Raw genomic sequence first — 16563 nt, 5'->3', positions numbered from 1 at the left:
CAACATGTATTTAGTTCAGGTTGACCTTCTGAAGCCTAAATCACCATTAATTTGACTACACAACTCATTCCTATGAAGGAACATTCAAAGTAAAAAAACGGGCTCAACTCGGACTGAAAGTGCATTTAAAGCAATAAAAACTCAAAATGAGTTTCACGCCTAAATCAAAGGACTTATGCACACATTTCAACATGTATTTAGTTTAGGTTGACCTCCTGAAGCCTAAATGAGCATTAATTTGATCACACAACTCATTCCCATGAAGATACATTCAAAGTCAGCAAGTGCCCTGCTCTGTCTGAAAATGCATTTGAATCAATAAAAACTAAAATTGAGTGTCAGGCCTAAACCAAAGGACGTCTGCACACATTTCAACGTCTAAAGTGTTGTTTCCGATGCCTGCTAGTGTATGTGTGCGTGCGTGTGTGAGAGTGTGTAAGTGTGTGCGTGTGTTTGTGTGTGTTTGTGTGGGTGCGTGCGTGTGTGTATTGTGCGCACCCCCCCCCCCAAAAAGTACTGTATTCGGATAAAAATGACGAATTACTCAGAGGTTTTAACTTTTGCTTGCACTTGATTTGTTCTGACACCGACGACGTCCACCAATGACAGCCCGAGTGGATCTAGCCCACGTGGTGTGAGAGCAGGGGGAGGTGAAAAGATGCAAAGCCTAGGTGATTGGCTGTGCATCTTTCAGTCTTCCACGTGGGTTAGTCTTTGATCTTCAATCAGTGTCCAAATGTTGTTTACATGCGTAGCGTGTGCGGATGTGTGTGCCTCTCATGAGTTTGTGTGTGTGTTTGCGCGCGCGTGATCGTGTGCCCATACATGTGTGAGTGTTTCTTTGATCTAAATCATCGTTGGTGTGTTGTTTACGATACGTGCTCGTCTGTGCGTACGTTTGTGTGAGTGTGTGTGCGTGCGTTTGTGTGTGTGCTTGCTGCGTGCTGGCGCGCTCGGAAGCGTGTGTGTCACAGAGAAAGAGAGGGAGCGGGATCGCTGGCCTGTATGTACTCTATGTGAAACACACAGGACATTTGTAATTTCGTCCCTTTCACATTTTTTGGCTTTTTTAAAAATAAAACTTATTTCATCAATGGTTCATAATGAGTGTCACGCCTAGACCAAATGACTTATGCACACAGTTCAACATTTATTTAGTTCAGGTTGACCTCCTGAAGCCTAAATGAGCATTAATTTGACAACACAACTCCTTCCTATGAAGGTACATTCAAAGTCACAAAACGTGCTCAACTAGGCCTGAAAGTGCATTTAAAGCAATAAAAAAACTCAAAAATGAGTGTCACGCCTGAACCAAAGGACTTATGCACACATTTCAACATGTATGTAGTTCAGGTTGACCTCCTGAAGCCTAAATGATCATTAATTTGACTACACAACTCATTCCTATGAAGGTACATTCAAAGTCACAAAACGTGCTCAACTAGGCCTGAAAGTGCATTTAAAGCAATAAAAACTCAAAATGAGTGTCACGCCTAAACCAAAGGACTTATGCACACATTTCAACATGTATTTAGTTCAGGTTGACCTCCTGAAGCCTAAATCACCATTAATTTGACTACACAACTTATTCCTATGAAGATACATTCAAAGTAAAAAAACGGCTCAACTCGGACTGAAAGTGCATTTAAAGCAATAAAAACTCAAAATGAGTGTCACGCCTAAACCAAAGGACTTATGCACACATTACAACATGTATTTAGTTCAGGTTGACCTCCTGAAGCCTAAATGAGCATTAATTTGACTACACAACTCATTCCTATGAAGGAACATTCAAAGTAAAAAAACGGGCTCAACTCGGACTGAAAGTACATTTAAAGCAATAAAAACTGAAAATGAGTGTCACGCCTAAACCAAAGGACTTATGCACACATTTCAACATGTATTTAGTTCAGGTTGACCTCCTGAGGCCTAAATGAGCATTAATTTGACTACACAACTCATTCATATGAAGGTACATTCAAAGTCACAAAACGTGCTCAACTAGGCCTGAAAGTGCATTTAAAGCAATAAAAACTCAAAATGAGTGTCACGCCTAAACCAAAGGACTTAAGCACACATTTCAACATGTATTTAGTTCAGGTTGACCTCCTGAAGCCTAAATCACCATTAATTTGACTACACAACTTATTCCTATGAAGATACATTCAAAGTAAAAAAACGGGCTCAACTCGGACTGAAAGTGCATTTAAAGCAATAAAAACTGAAAATGAGTGTCACGCCTAAACCAAAGGACTTATGCACACATTTCAACATGTATTTAGTTCAGGTTGACCTCCTGAAGCCTAAATGAGCATTAATTTGACTACACAACTCATTCCTATGAAGGTACATTCAAAGTCACAAAACGGGCTCAACTCGGACTGAAAGTGCATTTAAAGCAATAAAAACTGAAAATGAGTGTCACGCCTAAACCAAAGGACTTATGCACACATTTCAACATGTATTTAGTTCAGGTTGACCTCCTGAAGCCTAAATGAGCATTAATTTGACTACACAACTCATTCCTATGAAGGTACATTCAAAGTCACAAAACGTGCTCAACTAGGCCTGAAAGTGCATTTAAAGCAATAAAAACTCAAAATGAGTGTCACGCCTAAACCAAAGGACTTAAGCACACATTTCAACATGTATTTAGTTCAGGTTGACCTCCTGAAGCCTAAATCACCATTAATTTGACTACACAACTTATTCCTATGAAGATACATTCAAAGTAAAAAAACGGGCTCAACTTGGACTGAAAGTGCATTTAAAGCAATAAAAACTGAAAATGAGTGTCACGCCTAAACCAAAGGACTTATGCACACATTTCAACATGTATTTAGTTCAGATTGACGTCCTGAAGCCTAAATGAGCATTAATTTGACTACACAACTTATTCCTATGAAGATACATTCAAAGTAAAAAAACGTGCTCTACTCGGCCTGAAAATGCATTTAAAGCAATAAAAACTCAAAATGAGTGTCACGCCTAAACCAAAGGACTTATGCACACATTACAACATGTATTTAGTTCAGGTTGACCTCCTGAAGCCTAAATGAGCATTAATTTGACTACACAACTCATTCCTATGAAGGAACATTCAAAGTAAAAAAACGGGCTCAACTCGGACTGAAAGTACATTTAAAGCAATAAAAACTGAAAATGAGTGTCACGCCTAAACCAAAGGACTTATGCACACATTTCAACATGTATTTAGTTCAGGTTGACCTCCTGAAGCCTAAATGAGCATTAATTTGACTACACAACTCATTCCTATGAAGGTACATTCAAAGTCACAAAACGTGCTCAACTAGGCCTGAAAGTGCATTTAAAGCAATAAAAACTCAAAATGAGTGTCACGCCTAAACCAAAGGACTTATGCACACATTTCAACATGTATTTAGTTCAGGTTGACGTCCTGAAGCCTAAATGAGCATTAATTTGACTACACAACTTATTCCTATGAAGATACATTCAAAGTAAAAAAACGTGCTCTACTCGGCCTGAAAATGCATTTAAAGCAATAAAAACTCAAAATGAGTGTCACGCCTAAACCAAAGGACTTATGCACACATTACAACATGTATTTAGTTCAGGTTGACCTCCTGAAGCCTAAATGAGCATTAATTTGACTACACAACTCATTCATATGAAGGTACATTCAAAGTCACAAAACGTGCTCAACTAGGCCTGAAAGTGCATTTAAAGCAATAAAAACTCAAAATGAGTGTCACGCCTAAACCAAAGGACTTAAGCACACATTTCAACATGTATTTAGTTCAGGTTGACGTAATGAAGCCTAAATGAGCATTAATTTGACTACACAACTTATTCCTATGAAGATACATTCAAAGTAAAAAAACGTGCTCTACTCGGCCTGAAAATGCATTTAAAGCAATAAAAACTCAAAATGAGTGTCACGCCTAAACCAAAGGACTTATGCACACATTACAACATGTATTTAGTTCAGGTTGACCTCCTGAAGCCTAAATGAGCATTAATTTGACTACACAACTCATTCCTATGAAGGAACATTCAAAGTAAAAAAACGGGCTCAACTCGGACTGAAAGTACATTTAAAGCAATAAAAACTGAAAATGAGTGTCACGCCTAAACCAAAAGACTTATGCACACATTTCAACATGTATTTAGTTCAGGTTGACCTCCTGAAGCCTAAATGAGCATTAATTTGACTACACAACTCATTCCTATGAAGGTACATTCAAAGTCACAAAACGTGCTCAACTAGGCCTGAAAGTGCATTTAAAGCAATAAAAACTCAAAATGTGTGTCACACCTAAACCAAAGGACTTATGCACACATTTCAACATGTATTTAGTTCAGGTTGACCTCCTGAAGCCTAAATGAGCATTAATTTGACTACACAACTCATTCCTATGAAGGTACATTCAAAGTCACAAAACGTGCTCAACTAGGCCTGAAAATGCATTTAAAGCAATAAAAACTCAAAATGAGTGTCACGCCTAAACCAAAGGACTTATGCACACATTTCAACATGTATTTAGTTCAGGTTGACCTCCTGAAGCCTAAATCACCATTAATTTGACTACACAACTTAATCCTATGAAGATACATTCAAAGTAAAAAAACGGGCTCAACTCGGACTGAAAGTGCATTTAAAGCAATAAAAACTGAAAATGAGTGTCACGCCTAAACCAAAGGACTTATGCACACATTTCAACATGTATGTGTTGAAATGTGTGAAATTCAGGTTGACGTCCTGAAGCCTAAATGAGCATTAATTTGACTACACAACTTATTCCTATGAAGATACATTCAAAGTAAAAAAAAACGTGCTCTACTCGGCCTGAAAATGCATTTAAAGCAATAAAAACTCAAAATGAGTGTCACGCCTAAACCAAAGGCCTTATGCACACATTTCAACATGTATTTAGTTCAGGTTGACCTTCTGAAGCCTAAATGAGCATTAATTTGACTACACAACTCATTCCTATGAAGGAACATTCAAAGTAAAAAAACGGGCTCAACTCGGACTGAAAGTGCATTTAAAGCAATAAAAACTCAAAATGAGTTTCACGCCTAAATCAAAGGACTTATGCACACATTTCAACATGTATTTAGTTTAGGTTGACCTCCTGAAGCCTAAATGAGCATTAATTTGATCACACAACTCATTCCCATGAAGATACATTCAAAGTCAGCAAGTGCCCTGCTCTGTCTGAAAATGCATTTGAATCAATAAAAACTAAAATTGAGTGTCATGCCTAAACCAAAGGACGTCTGCACACATTTCAACGTCTAAAGTGTTGTTTCCGATGCCTGCTAGTGTATGTGTGCGTGCGTGTGTGAGAGTGTGTAAGTGTGTGCGTGTGTTTGTGTGTGTTTGTGTGGGTGCGTGCGTGTGTGTATTGTGCGCACCCCCCCCCCCCCCAAAAAGTACTGTATTCGGATAAAAATGACGAATTACTCAGAGGTTTTAACTTTTGCTTGCACTTGATTTGTTCTGACACCGACGACGTCCACCAATGACAGCCCGAGTGGATCTAGCCCACGTGGTGTGAGAGCAGGGGGAGGTGAAAAGATGCAAAGCCTAGGTGATTGGCTGTGCATCTTTCAGTCTTCCACGTGGGTTAGTCTTTGATCTTCAATCAGTGTCCAAATGTTGTTTACATGCGTAGCGTGTGCGGATGTGTGTGCCTCTCATGAGTTTGTGTGTGTGTTTGCGCGCGCGTGATCGTGTGCCCATACATGTGTGAGTGTTTCTTTGATCTAAATCATCGTTGGTGTGTTGTTTACGATACGTGCTCGTCTGTGCGTACGTTTGTGTGAGTGTGTGTGCGTGCGTTTGTGTGTGTGCTTGCTGCGTGCTGGCGCGCTCGGAAGCGTGTGTGTCACAGAGAAAGAGAGGGAGCGGGATCGCTGGCCTGTATGTACTCTATGTGAAACACACCGGACATTTGTAATTTCGTCCCTTTCACATTTTTTGGCTTTTTTAAAAATAAAACTTATTTCATCAATGGTTCATAATGAGTGTCACGCCTAGACCAAATGACATATGCACACAGCTCAACATTTATTTAGTTCAGGTTGACCTCCTGAAGCCTAAATGAGCATTAATTTGACAACACAACTCATTCCTATGAAGGTACATTCAAAGTCACAAAACGTGCTCAACTAGGCCTGAAAGTGCATTTAAAGCAATAAAAAACTCAAAAATGAGTGTCACGCCTAAACCAAAGGACTTATGCACACATTTCAACATGTATTTAGTTCAGGTTGACCTCCTGAAGCCTAAATCACCATTAATTTGACTACACAACTTATTCCTATGAAGATACATTCAAAGTAAAAAAACGGGCTCAACTCGGACTGAAAGTGCATTTAAAGCAATAAAAACTGAAAATGAGTGTCACGCCTAAACCAAAGGACTTATGCACACATTTCAACATGTATTTAGTTCAGGTTGACCTCCTGAAGCCTAAATGAGCATTAATTTGACTACACAACTTATTCCTATGAAGGAACATTCAAAGTAAAAAAACGGGCTCAACTCGGACTGAAAGTGCATTTAAAGCAATAAAAACTGAAAATGAGTGTCACGCCTGAACCAAAGGACTTATGCACACATTTCAACATGTATGTAGTTCAGGTTGACCTCCTGAAGCCTAAATGATCATTAATTTGACTACACAACTCATTCCTATGAAGGTACATTCAAAGTCACAAAACGTGCTCAACTAGGCCTGAAAGTGCATTTAAAGCAATAAAAACTCAAAATGAGTGTCACGCCTAAACCAAAGGACTTATGCACACATTTCAACATGTATTTAGTTCAGGTTGACCTCCTGAAGCCTAAATCACCATTAATTTGACTACACAACTTAATCCTATGAAGATACATTCAAAGTAAAAAAACGGGCTCAACTCGGACTGAAAGTGCATTTAAAGCAATAAAAACTGAAAATGAGTGTCACGCCTAAACCAAAAGACTTATGCACACATTTCAACATTTATTTTGTTCAGGTTGACCTCCTGAAGCCTAAATCACCATTAATTTGACTACACAACTTATTCCTATGAAGATACATTCAAAGTAAAAAAACGGCTCAACTCGGACTGAAAGTGCATTTAAAGCAATAAAAACTGAAAATGAGTGTCACGCCTAAACCAAAGGACTTATGCACACATTTCAACATGTATTTAGTTCAGGTTGACCTCCTGAAGCCTAAATCACCATTAATTTGACTACACAACTTATTCCTATGAAGGTACATTCAAAGTCACAAAACGTGCTCAACTAGGCCTGAAAGTGCATTTAAAGCAATAAAAACTCAAAATGAGTGTCACACCTAAACCAAAGGATTTATGCACACATTTCAACATGTATTTTGTTCAGGTTGACCTCCTGAAGCCTAAATGAGCATTTATTTGACTACACAACTCATTCCTATGAAGAAACATTCAAAGTAAAAAAACGGGCTCAACTCGGACTGAAAGTGCATTTAAAGCAATAAAAACTGAAAATGAGTGTCACGCCAAAACCAAAGGACTTATGCACACATTTCAACATGTATTTAGTTCAGGTTGACCTCCTGAAGCCTAAATGAGCATTTATTTGACTACACAACTCATTCCTATGAAGGTACATTCAAAGTCACAAAACGTGCTCAACTAGGCCTGAAAGTGCATTTAAAGCAATAAAAACTCAAAATGAGTGTCACGCCTAAACCAAAGGACTTATGCACACATTTCAACATGTATTTAGTTCAGGTTGACCTCCTGAAGCCTAAATGAGCATTAATTTGACTACACAACTCATTCCTATGAAGACACATTCAAACTCAGAAACGTGCTCTACTCGGCCTGAAAATGCATTTAAAGCAATAAAAACTGAAAATGAGTGTCACGCCAAAACCAAAGGACTTATGCACACATTTCAACATGTATTTAGTTCAGGTTGACCTCCTGAAGCCTAAATGAGCATTTATTTGACTACACAACTCATTCCTATGAAGGTACATTCAAAGTCACAAAACGTGCTCAACTCGGACTGAAAGTGCATTTAAAGCAATAAAAACTGAAAATGTGTGTCACACCTAAACCAAAGGACTTATGCACACATTTCAACATGTATTTAGTTCAGGTTGACCTCCTGAAGCCTAAATGAGCATTAATTTGACTACACAACTCATTCCTATGAAGGTACATTCAAAGTCACAAAACGTGCTCAACTAGGCCTGAAAGAGCATTTAAAGCAATAAAAACTCAAAATGAGTGTCACGCCTAAACCAAAGGACTTATGCACTCATTTCAACATGTATTTAGTTCAGGTTGACCTCCTGAAGCCTAAATCACCATTAATTTGACTACACAACTTAATCCTATGAAGATACATTCAAAGTAAAAAATCGGGCTCAACTCGGACTGAAAGTGCATTTAAAGCAATAAAAACTCAAAATGAGTTTCACGCCTAAATCAAAGGACTTATGCACACATTTCAACATGTATTTAGTTTAGGTTGACCTCCTGAAGCCTAAATGAGCATTAATTTGATCACACAACTCATTCCCATGAAGATACATTCAAAGTCAGCAAGTGCCCTGCTCTGTCTGAAAATGCATTTGAATCAATAAAAACTAAAATTGAGTGTCATGCCTAAACCAAAGGACGTCTGCACACATTTCAACGTCTAAAGTGTTGTTTCCGATGCCTGCTAGTGTATGTGTGCGTGCGTGTGTGAGAGTGTGTAAGTGTGTGCGTGTGTTTGTGTGTGTTTGTGTGGGTGCGTGCGTGTGTGTATTGTGCGCACCCCCCCCCCCCCCAAAAAGTACTGTATTCGGATAAAAATGACGAATTACTCAGAGGTTTTAACTTTTGCTTGCACTTGATTTGTTCTGACACCGACGACGTCCACCAATGACAGCCCGAGTGGATCTAGCCCACGTGGTGTGAGAGCAGGGGGAGGTGAAAAGATGCAAAGCCTAGGTGATTGGCTGTGCATCTTTCAGTCTTCCACGTGGGTTAGTCTTTGATCTTCAATCAGTGTCCAAATGTTGTTTACATGCGTAGCGTGTGCGGATGTGTGTGCCTCTCATGAGTTTGTGTGTGTGTTTGCGCGCGCGTGATCGTGTGCCCATACATGTGTGAGTGTTTCTTTGATCTAAATCATCGTTGGTGTGTTGTTTACGATACGTGCTCGTCTGTGCGTACGTTTGTGTGAGTGTGTGTGCGTGCGTTTGTGTGTGTGCTTGCTGCGTGCTGGCGCGCTCGGAAGCGTGTGTGTCACAGAGAAAGAGAGGGAGCGGGATCGCTGGCCTGTATGTACTCTATGTGAAACACACCGGACATTTGTAATTTCGTCCCTTTCACATTTTTTGGCTTTTTTAAAAATAAAACTTATTTCATCAATGGTTCATAATGAGTGTCACGCCTAGACCAAATGACATATGCACACAGCTCAACATTTATTTAGTTCAGGTTGACCTCCTGAAGCCTAAATGAGCATTAATTTGACAACACAACTCATTCCTATGAAGGTACATTCAAAGTCACAAAACGTGCTCAACTAGGCCTGAAAGTGCATTTAAAGCAATAAAAAACTCAAAAATGAGTGTCACGCCTAAACCAAAGGACTTATGCACACATTTCAACATGTATTTAGTTCAGGTTGACCTCCTGAAGCCTAAATCACCATTAATTTGACTACACAACTTATTCCTATGAAGATACATTCAAAGTAAAAAAACGGGCTCAACTCGGACTGAAAGTGCATTTAAAGCAATAAAAACTGAAAATGAGTGTCACGCCTAAACCAAAGGACTTATGCACACATTTCAACATGTATTTAGTTCAGGTTGACCTCCTGAAGCCTAAATGAGCATTAATTTGACTACACAACTTATTCCTATGAAGGAACATTCAAAGTAAAAAAACGGGCTCAACTCGGACTGAAAGTGCATTTAAAGCAATAAAAACTGAAAATGAGTGTCACGCCTGAACCAAAGGACTTATGCACACATTTCAACATGTATGTAGTTCAGGTTGACCTCCTGAAGCCTAAATGATCATTAATTTGACTACACAACTCATTCCTATGAAGGTACATTCAAAGTCACAAAACGTGCTCAACTAGGCCTGAAAGTGCATTTAAAGCAATAAAAACTCAAAATGAGTGTCACGCCTAAACCAAAGGACTTATGCACACATTTCAACATGTATTTAGTTCAGGTTGACCTCCTGAAGCCTAAATCACCATTAATTTGACTACACAACTTAATCCTATGAAGATACATTCAAAGTAAAAAAACGGGCTCAACTCGGACTGAAAGTGCATTTAAAGCAATAAAAACTGAAAATGAGTGTCACGCCTAAACCAAAAGACTTATGCACACATTTCAACATTTATTTTGTTCAGGTTGACCTCCTGAAGCCTAAATCACCATTAATTTGACTACACAACTTATTCCTATGAAGATACATTCAAAGTAAAAAAACGGCTCAACTCGGACTGAAAGTGCATTTAAAGCAATAAAAACTGAAAATGAGTGTCACGCCTAAACCAAAGGACTTATGCACACATTTCAACATGTATTTAGTTCAGGTTGACCTCCTGAAGCCTAAATCACCATTAATTTGACTACACAACTTATTCCTATGAAGGTACATTCAAAGTCACAAAACGTGCTCAACTAGGCCTGAAAGTGCATTTAAAGCAATAAAAACTCAAAATGAGTGTCACACCTAAACCAAAGGATTTATGCACACATTTCAACATGTATTTTGTTCAGGTTGACCTCCTGAAGCCTAAATGAGCATTTATTTGACTACACAACTCATTCCTATGAAGAAACATTCAAAGTAAAAAAACGGGCTCAACTCGGACTGAAAGTGCATTTAAAGCAATAAAAACTGAAAATGAGTGTCACGCCAAAACCAAAGGACTTATGCACACATTTCAACATGTATTTAGTTCAGGTTGACCTCCTGAAGCCTAAATGAGCATTTATTTGACTACACAACTCATTCCTATGAAGGTACATTCAAAGTCACAAAACGTGCTCAACTAGGCCTGAAAGTGCATTTAAAGCAATAAAAACTCAAAATGAGTGTCACGCCTAAACCAAAGGACTTATGCACACATTTCAACATGTATTTAGTTCAGGTTGACCTCCTGAAGCCTAAATGAGCATTAATTTGACTACACAACTCATTCCTATGAAGACACATTCAAACTCAGAAACGTGCTCTACTCGGCCTGAAAATGCATTTAAAGCAATAAAAACTGAAAATGAGTGTCACGCCAAAACCAAAGGACTTATGCACACATTTCAACATGTATTTAGTTCAGGTTGACCTCCTGAAGCCTAAATGAGCATTTATTTGACTACACAACTCATTCCTATGAAGGTACATTCAAAGTCACAAAACGTGCTCAACTCGGACTGAAAGTGCATTTAAAGCAATAAAAACTGAAAATGTGTGTCACACCTAAACCAAAGGACTTATGCACACATTTCAACATGTATTTAGTTCAGGTTGACCTCCTGAAGCCTAAATGAGCATTAATTTGACTACACAACTCATTCCTATGAAGGTACATTCAAAGTCACAAAACGTGCTCAACTAGGCCTGAAAGAGCATTTAAAGCAATAAAAACTCAAAATGAGTGTCACGCCTAAACCAAAGGACTTATGCACTCATTTCAACATGTATTTAGTTCAGGTTGACCTCCTGAAGCCTAAATCACCATTAATTTGACTACACAACTTAATCCTATGAAGATACATTCAAAGTAAAAAATCGGGCTCAACTCGGACTGAAAGTGCATTTAAAGCAATAAAAACTGAAAATGAGTGTCACGCCTAAACCAAAGGACTTATGCACACATTTCAACATGTATTTAGTTCAGGTTGACCTCCTGAAGCCTAAATGAGCATTAATTTGACTACACAACTTATTCCTATGAAGGAACATTCAAAGTAAAAAAACGGGCTCAATTCGGACTGAAAGTGCATTTAAAGCAATAAAAACTCAAAATGAGTGTCACGCCTAAACCAAAGGACTTATGCACACATTTCAACATGTATTTAGTTCAGGTTGACCTCCTGAAGCCTAAATCACCATTAATTTGATCACACAACTCATTCCTATGAAGACACATTCAAACTCAGAAACGTGCTCTACTCGGCCTGAAAATGCATTTAAAGCAATAAAAACTGAAAATGAGTGTCACGCCAAAACCAAAGGACTTATGCACACATTTCAACAGGTATTTAGTTCAGGTTGACCTCCTGAAGCCTAAATGAGCATTTATTTGACTACACAACTCATTCCTATGAAGGTACATTCAAAGTCACAAAACGTGCTCAACTCGGACTGAAAGTGCATTTAAAGCAATAAAAACTGAAAATGTGTGTCACACCTAAACCAAAGGACTTATGCACACATTTCAACATGTATTTAGTTCAGGTTGACCTCCTGAAGCCTAAATCACCATTAATTTGACTACACAACTTAATCCTATGAAGATACATTCAAAGTCACAAAACGTGCTCAACTAGGCCTGAAAGTGCATTTAAAGCAATAAAAACTCAAAATGAGTGTCACACCTAAACCAAAGGATTTATGCACACATTTCAACATGTATTTTGTTCAGGTTGACCTCCTGAAGCCTAAATGAGCATTTATTTGACTACACAACTCATTCCTATGAAGGTACATTCAAAGTCACAAAACGGGCTCAACTCGGACTGAAAGTGCATTTAAAGCAATAAAAACTGAAAATGAGTGTCACGCCTGAACCAAAGGACTTATGCACACATTTCAACATGTATGTAGTTCAGGTTGACCTCCTGAAGCCTAAATGAGCATTTATTTGACTACACAACTCATTCCTATGAAGGTACATTCAAAGTCACAAAACGTGCTCAACTAGGCCTGAAAGTGCATTTAAAGCAATAAAAACTCAAAATGAGTGTCACACCTAAACCAAAGGATTTATGCACACATTTCAACATGTATTTTGTTCAGGTTGACCTCCTGAAGCCTAAATGAGCATTTATTTGACTACACAACTCATTCCTATGAAGGAACATTCAAAGTAAAAAAACGGGCTCAACTCGGACTGAAAGTGCATTTAAAGCAATAAAAACTGAAAATGAGTGTCACGCCAAAACCAAAGGACTTATGCACACATTTCAACATGTATTCAGTTCAGGTTGACATTCTGAAGCCTAAATGAGTATTAATTTGACTACACAACTTATTCCTATGAAGATACATTCAAAGTAAAAAAACGGCTCAACTCGGACTGAAAGTGCATTTAAAGCAATAAAAACTGAAAATGAGTGTCACGCCTAAACCAAAGGACTTATGCACACATTTCAACATGTATTTAGTTCAGGTTGACCTCCTGAAGCCTAAATGAGCATTAATTTGACTACACACCTCATTCCTATGAAGGTACATTCAAAGTCACAAAACGTGCTCAACTAGGCCTGAAAGTGCATTTAAAGCAATAAAAACTCAAAATGAGTGTCACGCCTAAACCAAAGGACTTATGCACACATTTCAACATGTATTTAGTTCAGGTTGACCTCCTGAAGCCTAAATCACCATGAATTTGACTACACAACTTAATCCTATGAAGATACATTCAAAGTAAAAAAACGGGCTCAACTCGGACTGAAAGTGCATTTAAAGCAGTAAAAACTGAAAATGAGTGTCACGCCTAAACCAAAGGACTTATGCACACATTTCAACATGTATTTAGTTCAGGTTGACCTCCTGAAGCCTAAATCACCATTAATTTGACTACACAACTTATTCCTATGAAGATACATTCAAAGTAAAAAAACGGGCTCAACTCGGAATGAAAGTGCATTTAAAGCAATAAAAACTGAAAATGAGTGTCACGCCTAAACCAAAGGATTTATGCACACATTTCAACATGTATTTTGTTCAGGTTGACCTCCTGAAGCCTAAATGAGCATTTATTTGACTACACAACTCATTCCTATGAAGGAACATTCAAAGTAAAAAAACGGGCTCAACTCGGACTGAAAGTGCATTTAAAGCAATAAAAACTGAAAATGAGTGTCACGCCAAAACCAAAGGACTTATGCACACATTTCAACATGTATTTAGTTCAGGTTGACCTCCTGAAGCCTAAATGAGCATTTATTTGACTACACAACTCATTCCTATGAAGGTACATTCAAAGTCACAAAACGTGCTCAACTAGGCCTGAAAGTGCATTTAAAGCAATAAAAACTCAAAATGAGTGTCACGCCTAAACCAAAGGACTTATGCACACATTTCAACATGTATTTAGTTCAGGTTGACCTCCTGAAGCCTAAATCACCATTAATTTGATCACACAACTCATTCCTATGAAGACACATTCAAACTCAGAAACGTGCTCTACTCGGCCTGAAAATGCATTTAAAGCAATAAAAACTGAAAATGAGTGTCACGCCAAAACCAAAGGACTTATGCACACATTTCAACATGTATTTAGTTCAGGTTGACCTCCTGAAGCCTAAATGAGCATTAATTTGACTACACAACTCATTCCTATGAAGGTACATTCAAAGTCACAAAACGTGCTCAACTCGGACTGAAAGTGCATTTAAAGCAATAAAAACTGAAAATGTGTGTCACACCTAAACCAAAGGACTTATGCACACATTTCAACATGTATTTAGTTCAGGTTGACCTCCTGAAGCCTAAATGAGCATTAATTTGACTACACAACTCATTCCTATGAAGGTACATTCAAAGTCACAAAACGTGCTCAACTAGGCCTGAAAGTGCATTTAAAGCAATAAAAACTCAAAATGAGTGTCACGCCTAAACCAAAGGACTTATGCACACATTTCAACATGTATTTAGTTCAGGTTGACCTCCTGAAGCCTAAATCACCATGAATTTGACTACACAACTTAATCCTATGAAGATACATTCAAAGTAAAAAAACGGGCTCAACTCGGACTGAAAGTGCATTTAAAGCAGTAAAAACTGAAAATGAGTGTCACGCCTAAACCAAAGGACTTATGCACACATTTCAACATGTATTTAGTTCAGGTTGACCTCCTGAAGCCTAAATCACCATTAATTTGACTACACAACTTATTCCTATGAAGATACATTCAAAGTAAAAAAACGGGCTCAACTCGGACTGAAAGTGCATTTAAAGCAATAAAAACTGAAAATGAGTGTCACGCCTAAACCAAAGGATTTATGCACACATTTCAACATGTATTTTGTTCAGGTTGACCTCCTGAAGCCTAAATGAGCATTTATTTGACTACACAACTCATTCCTATGAAGGAACATTCAAAGTAAAAAAACGGGCTCAACTCGGACTGAAAGTGCATTTAAAGCAATAAAAACTGAAAATGAGTGTCACGCCAAAACCAAAGGACTTATGCACACATTTCAACATGTATTTAGTTCAGGTTGACCTCCTGAAGCCTAAATGAGCATTTATTTGACTACACAACTCATTCCTATGAAGGTACATTCAAAGTCACAAAACGTGCTCAACTAGGCCTGAAAGTGCATTTAAAGCAATAAAAACTCAAAATGAGTATCACGCCTAAACCAAAGGACTTATGCACACATTTCAACATGTATTTAGTTCAGGTTGACCTCCTGAAGCCTAAATCACCATTAATTTGATCACACAACTCATTCCTATGAAGACACATTCAAACTCAGAAACGTGCTCTACTCGGCCTGAAAATGCATTTAAAGCAATAAAAACTGAAAATGAGTGTCACGCCAAAACCAAAGGACTTATGCACACATTTCAACATGTATTTAGTTCAGGTTGACCTCCTGAACCCTAAATGAGCATTTATTTGACTACACAACTCATTCCTATGAAGGTACATTCAAAGTCACAAAACGTGCTCAACTCGGACTGAAAGTGCATTTAAAGCAATAAAAACTGAAAATGTGTGTCACACCTAAACCAAAGGACTTATGCACACATTTCAACATGTATTTAGTTCAGGTTGACCTCCTGAAGCCTAAATGAGCATTAATTTGACTACACAACTCATTCCTATGAAGGTACATTCAAAGTCACAAAACGTGCTCAACTAGGCCTGAAAGTGCATTTAAAGCAATAAAAACTCAAAATGAGTGTCACGCCTAAACCAAAGGACTTATGCACACATTTCAACATGTATTTAGTTCAGGTTGACCTCCTGAAGCCTAAATCACCATTAATTTGACTACACAACTTAATCCTATGAAGATACATTCAAAGTAAAAAAACGGGCTCAACTCGGACTGAAAGTGCATTTAAAGCAGTAAAAACTGAAAATGAGTGTCACACCTAAACCAAAGGACTTATGCACACATTTCAACATGTATTTAGTTCAGGTTGACCTCCTGAAGCCTAAATGAGCATTAATTTGACTACACAACTCATTCCTATGAAGGTACATTCAAAGTCACAAAACGTGCTCAACTAGGCCTGAAAGTGCATTTAAAGCAATAAAAACTCAAAATGAGTGTCACACCTAAACCAAAGGATTTATGCACACATTTCAACATGTATTTTGTTCAGGT

The sequence above is a fragment of the Hippocampus zosterae genome, chromosome 1 (assembly GCF_025434085.1).
Source record: "Hippocampus zosterae strain Florida chromosome 1, ASM2543408v3, whole genome shotgun sequence".
Lineage (NCBI taxonomy): Eukaryota > Metazoa > Chordata > Actinopteri > Syngnathiformes > Syngnathidae > Hippocampus > Hippocampus zosterae.
Note: the sequence above shows the minus strand (reverse complement) of the source record.